Source organism: Sapajus apella, unplaced genomic scaffold (assembly GCF_009761245.1).
Source record: "Sapajus apella isolate SASKATOON/1434 unplaced genomic scaffold, GSC_monkey_1.0 scaffold37, whole genome shotgun sequence".
Classification (NCBI taxonomy): Eukaryota; Metazoa; Chordata; class Mammalia; order Primates; family Cebidae; genus Sapajus; species Sapajus apella.
The window spans coordinates 5,376,915-5,388,886 of NW_022436977.1; the positions used below are offsets into that span (position 1 = coordinate 5,376,915).

General features: G+C 41.1%; 1 pseudogene; it reads left to right on the forward strand.

The window, feature by feature from the left end:
* Positions 1 to 6,612: 6,612 nt before the first annotated feature.
* On the forward strand, positions 6,613 to 9,738 carry LOC116564290 (annotated as a pseudogene).
* The last annotated feature ends 2,234 nt before the right edge of the window (positions 9,739 to 11,972 follow it).

Genomic DNA, 11,972 nt, shown 5'->3' on the forward strand with positions numbered 1-11,972 from the left:
CTACAGCCGTTAAGCGATAGTGGCAAAGACAGAATTAGAACCCAGTCTCCCGCTATGAAGGTTAATTTTATGTGTCCACTTGACTAGGTTAAGGGGTGCTCAGATAGTTGGTAACATTGTTTCTGGATGTGTCTGTGCGGGTGTTTCTGGAAGAGATCAGCACTTGAATCAGTGGACTGTGTAAAGAAGATCACTGTCACCAATGTGGGTAGGCGCCATCCAATCTGTTGATGGCCCAGATGTAACAAAAAGGTTGAGGAAGGGTGAATTCTTTTTTTTTTTTTTTTCATTTTTCTTAATTTTATTGCATTTTAGGTTTTGGGGTACATGTGAAGAACATGCAAGATTGTTGCATAGGCACACACGTGGCAGTGTGATCTGCTGCCTTCCTCCCCATCACCCACATCTAGCACTTCTCCCCATGCTATCTCTCCCCAACTCTCCTCCCCACACTGTCCCTCCTCTATTTCCCCCCAACAGACCCCAGTGTGTAGTGCTCCCCTCCCTGTGTCCATGTGTTCTCATTGTTCAACACCCGCCTATGAGTGAGAACATGCGGCATTTGATTTTCTGCTCTTGTGTCAGTTTGCTGAGAATGATAGTTTCCAGTTTCATCCATGTCCCTACAAAGGACACAAACTCATCGTTTTTGATGGCTGCATAATATTCCATGGTGTATATGTGCCACATTTTCCCTGTCCAGTCTATCATCGATGGGCATTTGAGTTGTTTCCAGGTCTTTGCTATTGTAAACAGTGCTGCAATGAACATTCGTGTGCACGTGTCCTTATAAGGAAGGGTGAATTCTTTCTTGCTTCTAGAGCTAGAGCACCCCTCTTCTCCTGCCCTCAGACATCAGGGCTCAAGGTTCTCAGGCCTTCAGACTTCAGAAATTAGACTGGTGGCCCCCCAAGTTCTGAGGCCTTAGAACTCAGACTGAATTATCTCACTGGCTTCCCTGGTTCTCCTGCTTGCAGATAGCATGTTGTGGGATTTCTCAGCCTCCGTTATCACATGGGCTGATTCCCATAATAAATCTCTGTCTATCTGTCTCTCTGTCTGTCTGTCTGTACATCTGTTCATCCATCTTATTAATTCTGCCTCTCTTGTGATCCCTGACCTCCTGTCTCTCTCAGCCCAGTGCTTTTTTCTCTTACTTAATCTGTGTAGAATTATTATGCTCTCCCTGAGTTTATAAAAGCTGGAATGAGGAATTATACCCTTTTAACTTGTGTTTTATCATATGTTCCGGCCTCCTGCAAGCCACTTGCCCTCAATTTATCCTTCATCTTGCTGCAAGAATGATCTTTCCACACATAAATTTGACTGTATCAGTACCCTGCTGGAAGCTGCTTTATGGATTCCTTGCCCATAGGATGAAGTCCTAGCTCAACAGCAAGTTATAAAAGGCTTTCCACATCCTAGCCGCAGTCCAGCTGTATTGGTTACTTATTGCTGTGTAACAAACTACCTTAAAAATCACAGCTAAAACCAGCAACCATTAATTATTATAGCTCAAGTGCCTCTATGTCAGCTGGAGGCTCTGACCTTGGCTTGGCTGGGCCACGTTACTGGGGGCAGCTCTGCTTCCTATGTTTCACATCCTTCTCCTGGAAACAGTGGGCTAGCCCAGGCATGCTCTTTGCCTGGCAATGGAAGAAGCACAGTGAGAGAAAGAAACTGTACAAATCCTCTGGAAACCTAAGTTTGTATCTGGCACACTGTCACTCCTGCCTTATCCTGTTGGTCAAAGCAAGTCCCATAGCCAAGCCCAGAGCCAGAGAAGGAAGTCTTAGTCAAATTCCATGGCACAGGGTATGGATTCAGAGAAGTGCGTAAAGAATTGAAGGCTTAAATGCAATTCACTGTAACAGCTCTATAGTCTTGTCTCCTAACATTTCCTACCTGGAAGATTTTAGGACATTTGCTGCTATTATATTCATTGTTTTTAGCCCTACAAATTATACTCTCATCACATTTTCTCATCTGCATGCTTTCGTCCAGTGTTTTTGCTCCAATATGACAGCTCTTTACACTTCTGTGTACACCCCACCCTGGACAATTAATACCTTCTTATTAATTAATTTATTTTGAGATGGAGTCTTGCTCTGTCTCCAGGCTAGAGTGTAGTGGTGCAATCTCGGCTCACTGCAACCTCCGTCTCCTGAATTCAAGCAGTTCTCCTGTGTCAGCCTCCCAAGTAGCTGGGATTACAGGTGCCCACTACCACACCCAGCTAATTTTTGCATTTTCGGTAAAGATGGGATTTCGCCATGTTGACCAGGCTGGTCTCAAACTTCAGGTGATCCGCCCGCCTCAGCCTCCCAAAGTGCTGGGATTATAGGCGTAAGCCACCACACCCAGCCTGCTTTCTTATTTTTTAACACTCAAGTTAGAATCATCTCCAGAAAAGCCTCTGTGGAGTGCTAAATCCAGTTTATATGGGCTTGGAAGAGCTAAGGGTTAGTATCTCCCCTCAACTCCTTGTTCAGTGATGACATGTTGGAACATTGGAATCAGTACCCATGGAAATATTTATACCACAGAAATTGGCAAATACAAATCAGAGCTTATTCTCTTTTCCTGAAGATTGTGCTGTTAAAGATTTAGCAGCACAACACTGAAGCCTCTCCTAACACACTCACCTCTTCAGTCTGTTTTTCTATTATTCTAAATACCTAGATTCCTGTGTCATCCTAAATTTCTTCATGTATCCCCAAGCTAGATAGTAAGTCCCAGTAGTCAAATAATGTGTCTTATTGGTCTCAGGATCCCCAGCACTGAGCATATCAACACTGAGTTGATGCAAAAGTGTGCATAAAATGAAAGATCTAAGTGACCAGCTATTGTTTGGGTTGAGAAGATGGCCATGAGATATGAGGGCATCACAAAAAGGTTTGTCTAGAAACACACACACACACACACACACACACACACACACACACACCCCTTTTTCCTCCAGCCTACCACTGCTTGTTGTATCAAATCTCTAGCAAGTCCCAGAGGGTAATATTCATCCTCTTGAAAGGAGACTAGTGAGAGTGAGTCCTTTAGCATCTATTGCAATGTTGGTATGGGATCATTTCTTGAAAGATTCAGAAAATATAACACAGAGTTTCTTAGAAGCATGGTTTAAGAGGTGCATTTTGAGGGAGCAGAGGCAGTGGTATAGTCTATTGCAACCAGGCTTTCCACAGATTGGGGACTGAGAGTGTAAAAATGGAATTGAAGGGTGGGGCACAGTGGCTCATGCTTGTAATCCCAGCACTTTGGGAGGCTGAGGTGGATGGATCACCTGAGGTCAGGAGTTCAAGACCACCCTGGCCAACATAGTGAAACCCCATCTTTACTAAAAATGCAAAAAATTAGCTGGGCATGTCCAGCTACTCAGGAGGCTGAGGCAGGAGAATCACTTGAATCCAAGAGGCAGAGGTTGCAGTGAACCGAGATCACGCCACTGTACTCCAGCCTGGGCAACAAGAGCAAAAAACACTGTCTCAAAAAAAAAAAAAAAAAAAAAAAAAAGGGACTTGAAGGCTTCCACTGAAATGACACAAAGATGATGGACACATGGGAAATGCTGCACTTAATACGGCGAGTCATGGGCACTTCTGCTTTGGTCTAGACTGAATAAGGGACATTGAGTTGAAGGCACTTATTGTGGGAGCATATATTCACAGGTAACCTTTTGGAAGTGCCTTGACCTATTTTTCCTTTTAAGCTGCACACAGCCCAATTCTAATTTTGAAGAAGCGTTTCTGAAGCTTCTAGAGTGTAAGATTAATCCTCAGTGTCTGTGGCATTTTTATGACAGCTTTGACTTTTAAAGTGGAACCAAATTTAGTTTGGAAAATGAGCCAAGAAAACATGTCTCAGTTAACGAATTGAGCCTTGGTGCTATTGTTCTGTCATTCCCACTTCTAAGGTAAATGCGTAGCAGTAATTTGAGATGTGCGAAGGCCTGACATCCAGAACTAGCATGGGGTAAAGCTGGGGACTGTGGGGATGGCGGTGTCTAGTGGAGGAAAAGCGTTGTTTCACAGATCACATGGCATAAGTAAACCAGGAGACTGATGTCTCAATACAGGCTAGTCAGTTTGGGGGTCAGCGGAGATGTGCTAATCACTGGGAGTGGAAGGAGCGCTGAGCATGGGCTACTTTTAGTGACTGAGCTTGTCAGAGAGGAGTCTTACACTTGAGGAATTGTGATTAGAGACTGAGAAATCCAGAGTCATCCTCTGAGTGTCACTGCCTATGAGCTGCTCATGGGCTTTGCCAGCAGTCTCTGGCTGTAATATATGGGATTGGCGATTGCACTGCCGAGCTCTGGCAAAACACCCTTAGATCTTGCCATTTGCTTAGGAAAAGAGCTAGTCTTTTTTTTTTTTTTCTTTTCAATAATAGTTGATAAAGTGCATGTTTCCTCTCAATTATAGATGGTTTTTCTGTGCTTCTGTTTTAAAGTTGGGGTAGAATGAAGGTGGAAAATATAAATTTGTTGCATGAGGAAATGGGTGGGACCTTAAATAAAGGCGTGGATTCCTCCACCCAACAGGGCTTTTTTGGCTCACGCCTGTAGTCCCAGCACTTTGGGAGGCTGAGGTAGGTGGATCACTTGAGGTCAAGAGTTCAAGACCAACCTGACCAACATGGAGAAATACTGACTATACTAAAAATTACAAATTAGCTGGACATGGTGGCGCATGCCTGTAATCTTAGCTACTTGAGAGGCTGAGGCAGGAGACTCACTTGAACCCAGAAGGTGGAGGTTGCAGTGAGCCAAGGTTGCACCACTGCACTCCAGCCTGGGCAACAGGAGCAACCCTCTGTCTCAGTAAAAAAAAAAAAAAAGGAATAAATACCTTGGTAACTACACCCCTTTGAAGAGTTATCAAGGTTATATGAATTACTTTAAAGGCTTGCGTTTATATCTGTGGACCTGAATTTATAAGAATTAGAGTACAGAAGTGAGGCTGAGCTTTTGGGCCAATATACATCATAATTACAGGTAAATATGCAAAGGCTTAACAACAAAAGACTCAGAAAGCAAACAGAAAAATGTTGGATTAATGAGAATAGATTGAGCACGTATGTATAACTGTGCATCCTCCAAAAACCATTAAATATATATTAAATTTGTGATATTAAATATATACTTAAGAAGAATAAACTAGCCTGGCCAACATGGCAAAACCCCGTTTCTACTAAAAATACAAAAATTAGCCGGGCACGGTGGCACGCGCCTGTAGTCCCAGCTACTCGGGAGGCTGAGGCAGGAGAATCGCTTTAACCCAGGAGGCGGAGGTTGTGGTGAGCCAGGATTGCACCACTGCACTCCAGCCTGGGCGATAAAGTGAGACCTTGTCTGGAAAAGAGGAAGAAAGAATAAGAAGAAAGAAGAGGAGGAGGAGGAGGAGGAGGGAAGGAGGAGAAGGGAGAAGAAGGAGGAAGGATGAGGAGGAGAAGAAACCACAAGGACAATGCATATGGGAAAGGAGATGATTGTAGCAACGTTTTGAAGGCTTAACAGCAGAAGGGCAGTGGTGAACATATCAGATATCTTTTGTATGCCATTTCAAATTTTCCCAGCCTTGGGCAAGACAAGACAGCTGAATGATATTCATCTGAGGCATTCTGAAGGCACTGCAGAGGCTCTCCGATACCTGCGGACAGAGCAGAAAGGAGGCTTCTGAGGAGTAAAAGCCTGGAAGTTGAACTAGAGAGCAGAGAGAGCTGTCCAGCAGAAAGGTTGGCAGTCTGGCTTGAAGCAGTTGTAAATCTCCCATAGCTAAAACGTGTGGGCTGGGCAGTAAAGCACAAAGAGATCTTAAGAGTCTCTCCAGTGCTCTCATCCCAAGCCCAGTTGGAGGAAAAGTCCTAATCCCTTCCTCAAAATACTTGGAGCCAAGGAGTAAATCTAGCTAAAGCTTCAACCAAGTCCAACTACAGATTAAATTGACTCAGGCTGCCACACTCATGAACTGACCCTAAAGAGGTATGCCCTTTTCTGGAGGTAAATATTAGCACATAAATTTTTTTTTCTTTCATAGAGATGGGGTCTCACTATGTTGCCCAGGCCAGTCTTGAACTCCTGGGTTCAGATGATCCTCCTGCCTCAGCCTTCCAAAGTGTTAGGGTTATATGAGCAAGCCACCATACCTGGCCAATGTTAGCACTTTTAAAGCTACTGTTCTTTAATATACAGTTACTACCATACAATTAAAATTAAAGAGACATGTGAAGGACCAAGAAGATATGACTTGTGGTTAAGAGAGGTCAGTGGAAGCCAACCCAGAGATGATTTTAATGTTTGAATTATCAGACTTGGAGTTTCAAATAAGTAGAAAAAATTTGTTAAAATACCTAGTGAAAAATAGGTGCGAATCAATAGGGAACATAAGCAGAGAGCTAAACACTATTAAAAAGGACCTAATGAAAATCTTACAAATAAAAGAAAATGATATTGGAAGTAAAAAATTTTTTGATTGTTTAACAGCAAACCGGACACAGCAAAGGAAAAGTGGGTTAATAGAAGCACAATACGTGTAGAAGTGCAAAACATACTGAATATTGCCAAGCGAGTTAAAGAAGACCTAAATAATAAAGATATATATATCTATATATCTATATATATATATATATAGATATATAGATATACCTTGTTAGTGCATTGCACCACTCAGTGTTGTTCAGATGCTCATTCTTCCTAACCTGATCTATGAATAGATGATAGATTCAGCACAAATGCCCCAAATCCTCTAAGTCTCACCTCTTGTCTCAGCCAAAACTGTAGAGGCCAGTTTTGAGCATGCTTCAGACACTTTCATAGAAGTCTAAGCTGACAGTGCCTCTCTTAGGTTTCTTGGATGTCAAGTGGTGGGATGCTTAGTGGAACCTGGTTGACAACTCACATACAAGTGGCCCGTAGCTGTGGCCAAGAATATAATGCATTCTTCTCTCTCTCTCCTTTCTTGATTCGCCCCCATTCCTAACTCAGCATCATACCCACACATAAACATGTTGTGAATCAGCCCAAAGATCTGCTTTTGAGGAATCCACATGACAATAACTGGTTCAGCAGGCTTGAAAAAGTTCTACCTTCTGCCAGCAGTGGAAAAATCTAAGAAGAAACTTGTAGCATAGAATCGTCCAAAGGCTCAGAAACTTATGACATTGGGTGCCTCTGGAAGTGTGATGAAGAAAGGATAACAACAGAGAGTCTTTTTTAAAAAGTTCGATTTTGAATCTCCTTACCAATTCCGTTCGTTAGAATGATAGCCTTAGTGTCACCTTAGCAGAATTTTTGAGGTTTGTTCTCTCTAGTAAGAGAATCGAGGGCTAGGAGACGTTAAGACAATTGAGGGTAGAGATTTAGTGAAAATGTCCTTGCTGAATTTTTGAACCTCTCCTCTCCCTCTTCAGCCTCTTCACTTACTTTGTTTCTAGAATGCTGGCAGTCAGCTTTAGATCCTCTAGACAAGAAATTAGAAGACTCCACACTAAGAAATCTAACTAGCCGGCTTGCTCAGCAGGTTTCCCCAAACATGGAGTCTTGCTGCCCAGGCCTGTCTTAACCTGAATCAGGATGAGAGGGTGGCGGGTCAAGGTGGGGCTGTTGGCCATCCCCATGCTTTTTGCATACCTGTAATCCCACCCCCTGAGGTCTCCCTTGCCCTTCACTCATGGAAGTCTTCAGGCAATTTTTTCACCTACATGGGATTGCATATCTGCTACCAACACTCCATAGATGTGGTTGGAAGTCCAAAGTAATTTTTCTTTTACATGGCTTTTCAACATCCAGCTATGACTGGTACAAGATTTGGGAAGGTCTCACCTTGAGGTTTCATTGAGTGATTGTCCTTGATTTTTTAGTCTTTGGCTTCAGTGACAAACTGAGACTATATCACTAGTCCATATCTGAGCAGGCCAGCATCGTGGAAGCGCTTTTGTGGCATCTGTCTGTCAAATGGAAGTATCTTGAGATTCACTGTCTACTCCTTCTCCATAGCCTACTCAAAGATGAAGGTGTGCTGTCACCCATCCTCACATGGCTGATGAACTACTTTGTATTCTCTTGAGGCCTCACGCCAGTCTTTGGGCCATACACTCAGCCCTCTGAGAGTGAGCTGTGGGACCAGTGGGCAGGGGTCTGCAACAATGACAGGAACTTCATCACTGACAGTCTCTTAGAGCACATCAATCAGAGGAAGCAGTTTAGAAGGCGCTGGGTGGGAGCTCTTGCCTCTGAAAATATCCCCATTCATTTTATCTATGGGCTCTTGGATCGTGTAAACCCCTATCCTGAATTTTTGGAGCTGTACAGGAAAATGCTGCTGTGGTCCACAGTGTCGATTCTGGGTGATTGCATTAGCCACTATCCACAGCTAAAGGACCCGTGGACCTCTCAAATGCTTATATGGATTTCATCAACGCCTTCTGAGCTGGAAAGAGTAGCTTTCCTGTATTCTTTTCCCTACTCCCTTGTATGTTGTATATTCCCCTTAGGAAGAAATTCCCAAAAGACGTCGTAACCACCAAATACTGTTCTCTCACAAAGTCCTCTTTACTCAAATTGGTGAACGGTATATAGGAAGAAGCCAGCAGGAGCTCTGACCAAGGCTGACATAATAGTCTACCTCCCATTACTTTGACATCTGATCAAATGTATGGACTTGCCTTTGTTTTTGTGTTTTTAGGAAATTTTGATGAGCACTGCTACTCACTGATGAGTAAAACGCCTAGAAGACTTTTTAACTCTTTGGACTTTTCTAAAATATTTAGAAGTGCTAATATCTGGACCAGCCCTGACAGGAATTCTACAGTAAGAATGAGAAGTGGGCTTCCTTACCTCTCACTGACTGGCTTTTTAAAAGTTCTTTATGCACTTATACCAATCAGAGCTTAGTCTCCTTTATCTACCTTTGGATATAGTTGCATCAGCTGTTTTTAATTATAAACATTTTGTTAAAAGAGATAGTGGTTTAAATAATGTAGTATTCTAAGTATGATTTAAGACTATGATTTACCTACACATTACATAGATTTTATAAAGATACTAAACCAGCATATCCGTACTCTGTCAGGGTAGTGAACCTAATTAAACATGTTTCATTTCTGAATAAATTGAACTAAATCCAAACTTTACAGAATTTCCTGCAATCACAGGACATTAAGGACCAATAGCATCTGTGCCAGAGATTTACTGTTATTAGCTGGGAAGACCAATTCTAACAGCAAATAACAGTCGGAGACTACTCATACCTCATTGCTTAGAAGCATGTCTCTCTTGAGCTACCATAGAAGGGAAGAGATTGTTTTGTAGTTGAAGTCACCATATAGAATGTACATTGATTCCTTTATGATGACTGCTTACCACCCCATTGCCTGTGCCAGAGAGGCTTTCTCATGGACCTCAGTAATTCCTGTGCTTTAGAGACAGGAAATTTCCAGAAATCTTAAGAACAACTTCTGAAAGATTTGTGAGCAAATGATGCTGAATACTTTTTTAAAGCCACATTTCATTGTCTTAAAGCAGGATTATTAAGTGATTATTTAAAATTTATTTTTTAAATTAGCAACTTCAAGTGTAAGAACTTTGAAACTAGAATATTTTCTGTCAATAAAAATGAATTGTGACCAAAATAATCCAACTAGCCTAAGAGAAAAGAGTTCTAAAGATACTGCGATTATGCCTGGTGCAGTGGCTCATGCCTGTAATTCCTGAAATTTGGGAAGCTGAGGAGGGCAGATCACTTGAGGCCAGGAGTTCAAGACCAGCCTAGACAACACCTAAAAACCTGTCTCTACTAAAAATACAAAAATTAGCTGGGCATGGTGGTACCCACCTATAATCCCAGCTACTTGAGATGCTGAGGCAGGAGAATCACTTGAACTGGGGAGGTAGAGGTTGCAGTGAGCCAAGATCACGCTGCTGCACTCCAGCATGGGTGATAGAGCAAGATTCTGCCTCAAAAAAAAAAAAAGATACTAGCATCCAGATTTCCCCAAATAAATAACTCAGTTAGAATACCACATTCAGCAGGTCTCAGCATTTGGACAAATTTTCCAATCAGTTTTTTTTTTAATCCTATTTTTAAATATGAAGAAACAGCTATGAACTGGTAAACACCTAAGGAAGCCTGCAACATGAATGACAGTTATCAAAACAACTAACAGAAAACAATAAAACTTGGAAGAAGTAGAGACAATGCAGGAAGATGAAACTTCAGAAAGGAAAAAGCAACTATTAAGAGCCTCTGAAATGTAAGAGGATTCATGAAACAAGAAGAGGTGTTGGTGAAAAATAAAGAAAGAACAAGGAACACTTATCTTGGTTATTTGTGCTGCTCAAATATAATAATGAAACTGAGTAATTTACTAAAGAATAGAAATATGTTCTCTCATAGTTCTGGTGGCTGGGAAGTCCAAGTTGAAGGTGCTAACAGGTTTGGTGTCTCGAGAGGGCCTGGTCTACACTTCCAAGATGGTACCTTGGAGCCTTCATCTTCCAGAGGGGAAGAATGCTGTTCCTCAAATAGCAGAAAAGCGGAAGAGAAGTGACTTACGCTCAGAAGCTTTTTTTATGGAGTCATTAATCCATTCATGAGTGCTCTGCCCATTTGGCCCCATGTCTCAACACTGTTAAATTGGGAATTAACTTTCAACATGAGTTTGGGAGGGGACAGAAACATTCAAACCATGACACAACTTTTGAAAATTAAAAGTATAGTATATAAATAAAATTCAATAAAAAGCTGATAAGATAAAGTTGAGAAAATCTTTTGGAAAATAAAGCAAAAAAAAATTAAAAATGAAGATGAAATAAATGACAGAAAATATAAGATAATTATGTTACTTCCCCCTTATTATATCCTACATTTGAATGATGTGAATTCCAGAAAAGAATGGAGGATATGTGGCATATCATTGCTAAATTTCAGAACATAGGATAAAGAAAAAACATCTATAAGCTTTCAGAGAGAAGGAGAGAGAGAAAAATGAAACAAGCCATATATGAAGAATCAAGGATCAGATTTCACACCACCACCAGATGCTAGAACGCAACTGATCAATATCTTTTAAAATCCTGAGCAAATATATTTTCCCACTAGATTTCTGTACCCAACTAAACTATCAATAAAGAAAGGCTAGACCAAAGACAGTTTGGACTTTCAGGGGCTCACAAAAATTACTCTCATGTACCTTTACCCAGGATGCTAGCTGCTGGGTAATGTGCTTCACAAAAATAAAAGCATAAGGACATTGGATCCAAGAAGAAAGAAGTCAAAGAAATTCTCAAAACTTTGGTGAAATGAATTCCCAGGAATAGAGTGGGAAGCAGACCTAGAGTGGGACAGGTCAGAAAATGCCAGGAAAGATTCATCCAAGTAAAGAAAAAAATACAACACCCTCATGTGTCTGAATACATAGAGGAAAGATTTAGGTTATTGGGGGAAAATAGAGGCTGAATTAGAAACAAATAGAAAACTAAACAAAAAAGAGAAAACCATTACTTTAGGAAAAACAAAATTGTTCAAGAAGGGAAAAGTAAAGATAGTATGCTGTACCTATGTTGTTCATATCTATAGGTTCAATGCTATGAATAACACTGAAATTGTCAAACTAATGCACACAGTGAGTATTAATCTAAAAAGAAATATAGTATAATTATATTGAAGGGATCCTGGCACAGAGAGTTTGTGTGAATGTGGGTGGCAGTAGTGATGGTGTGCTGTGTGTGATAAAGGAATGGGAGATGATGAATAAGACCTAATTTCTTATTTTCCCTATATGATACCTAAAATTGAAAATTCAAAAAGTAGGAAATGCAAGGTTCTTATTTTTATATATGGAGGTAAATAACAAACAGTTAAAATAATTTAAAGTAGTTGCTATTGGAAAAGAGAAGAGATGGAAGTGGGAGATTGAATAGGAGGATGATTTGTTTTTGGAATAAGTCTCATAGAATTGTT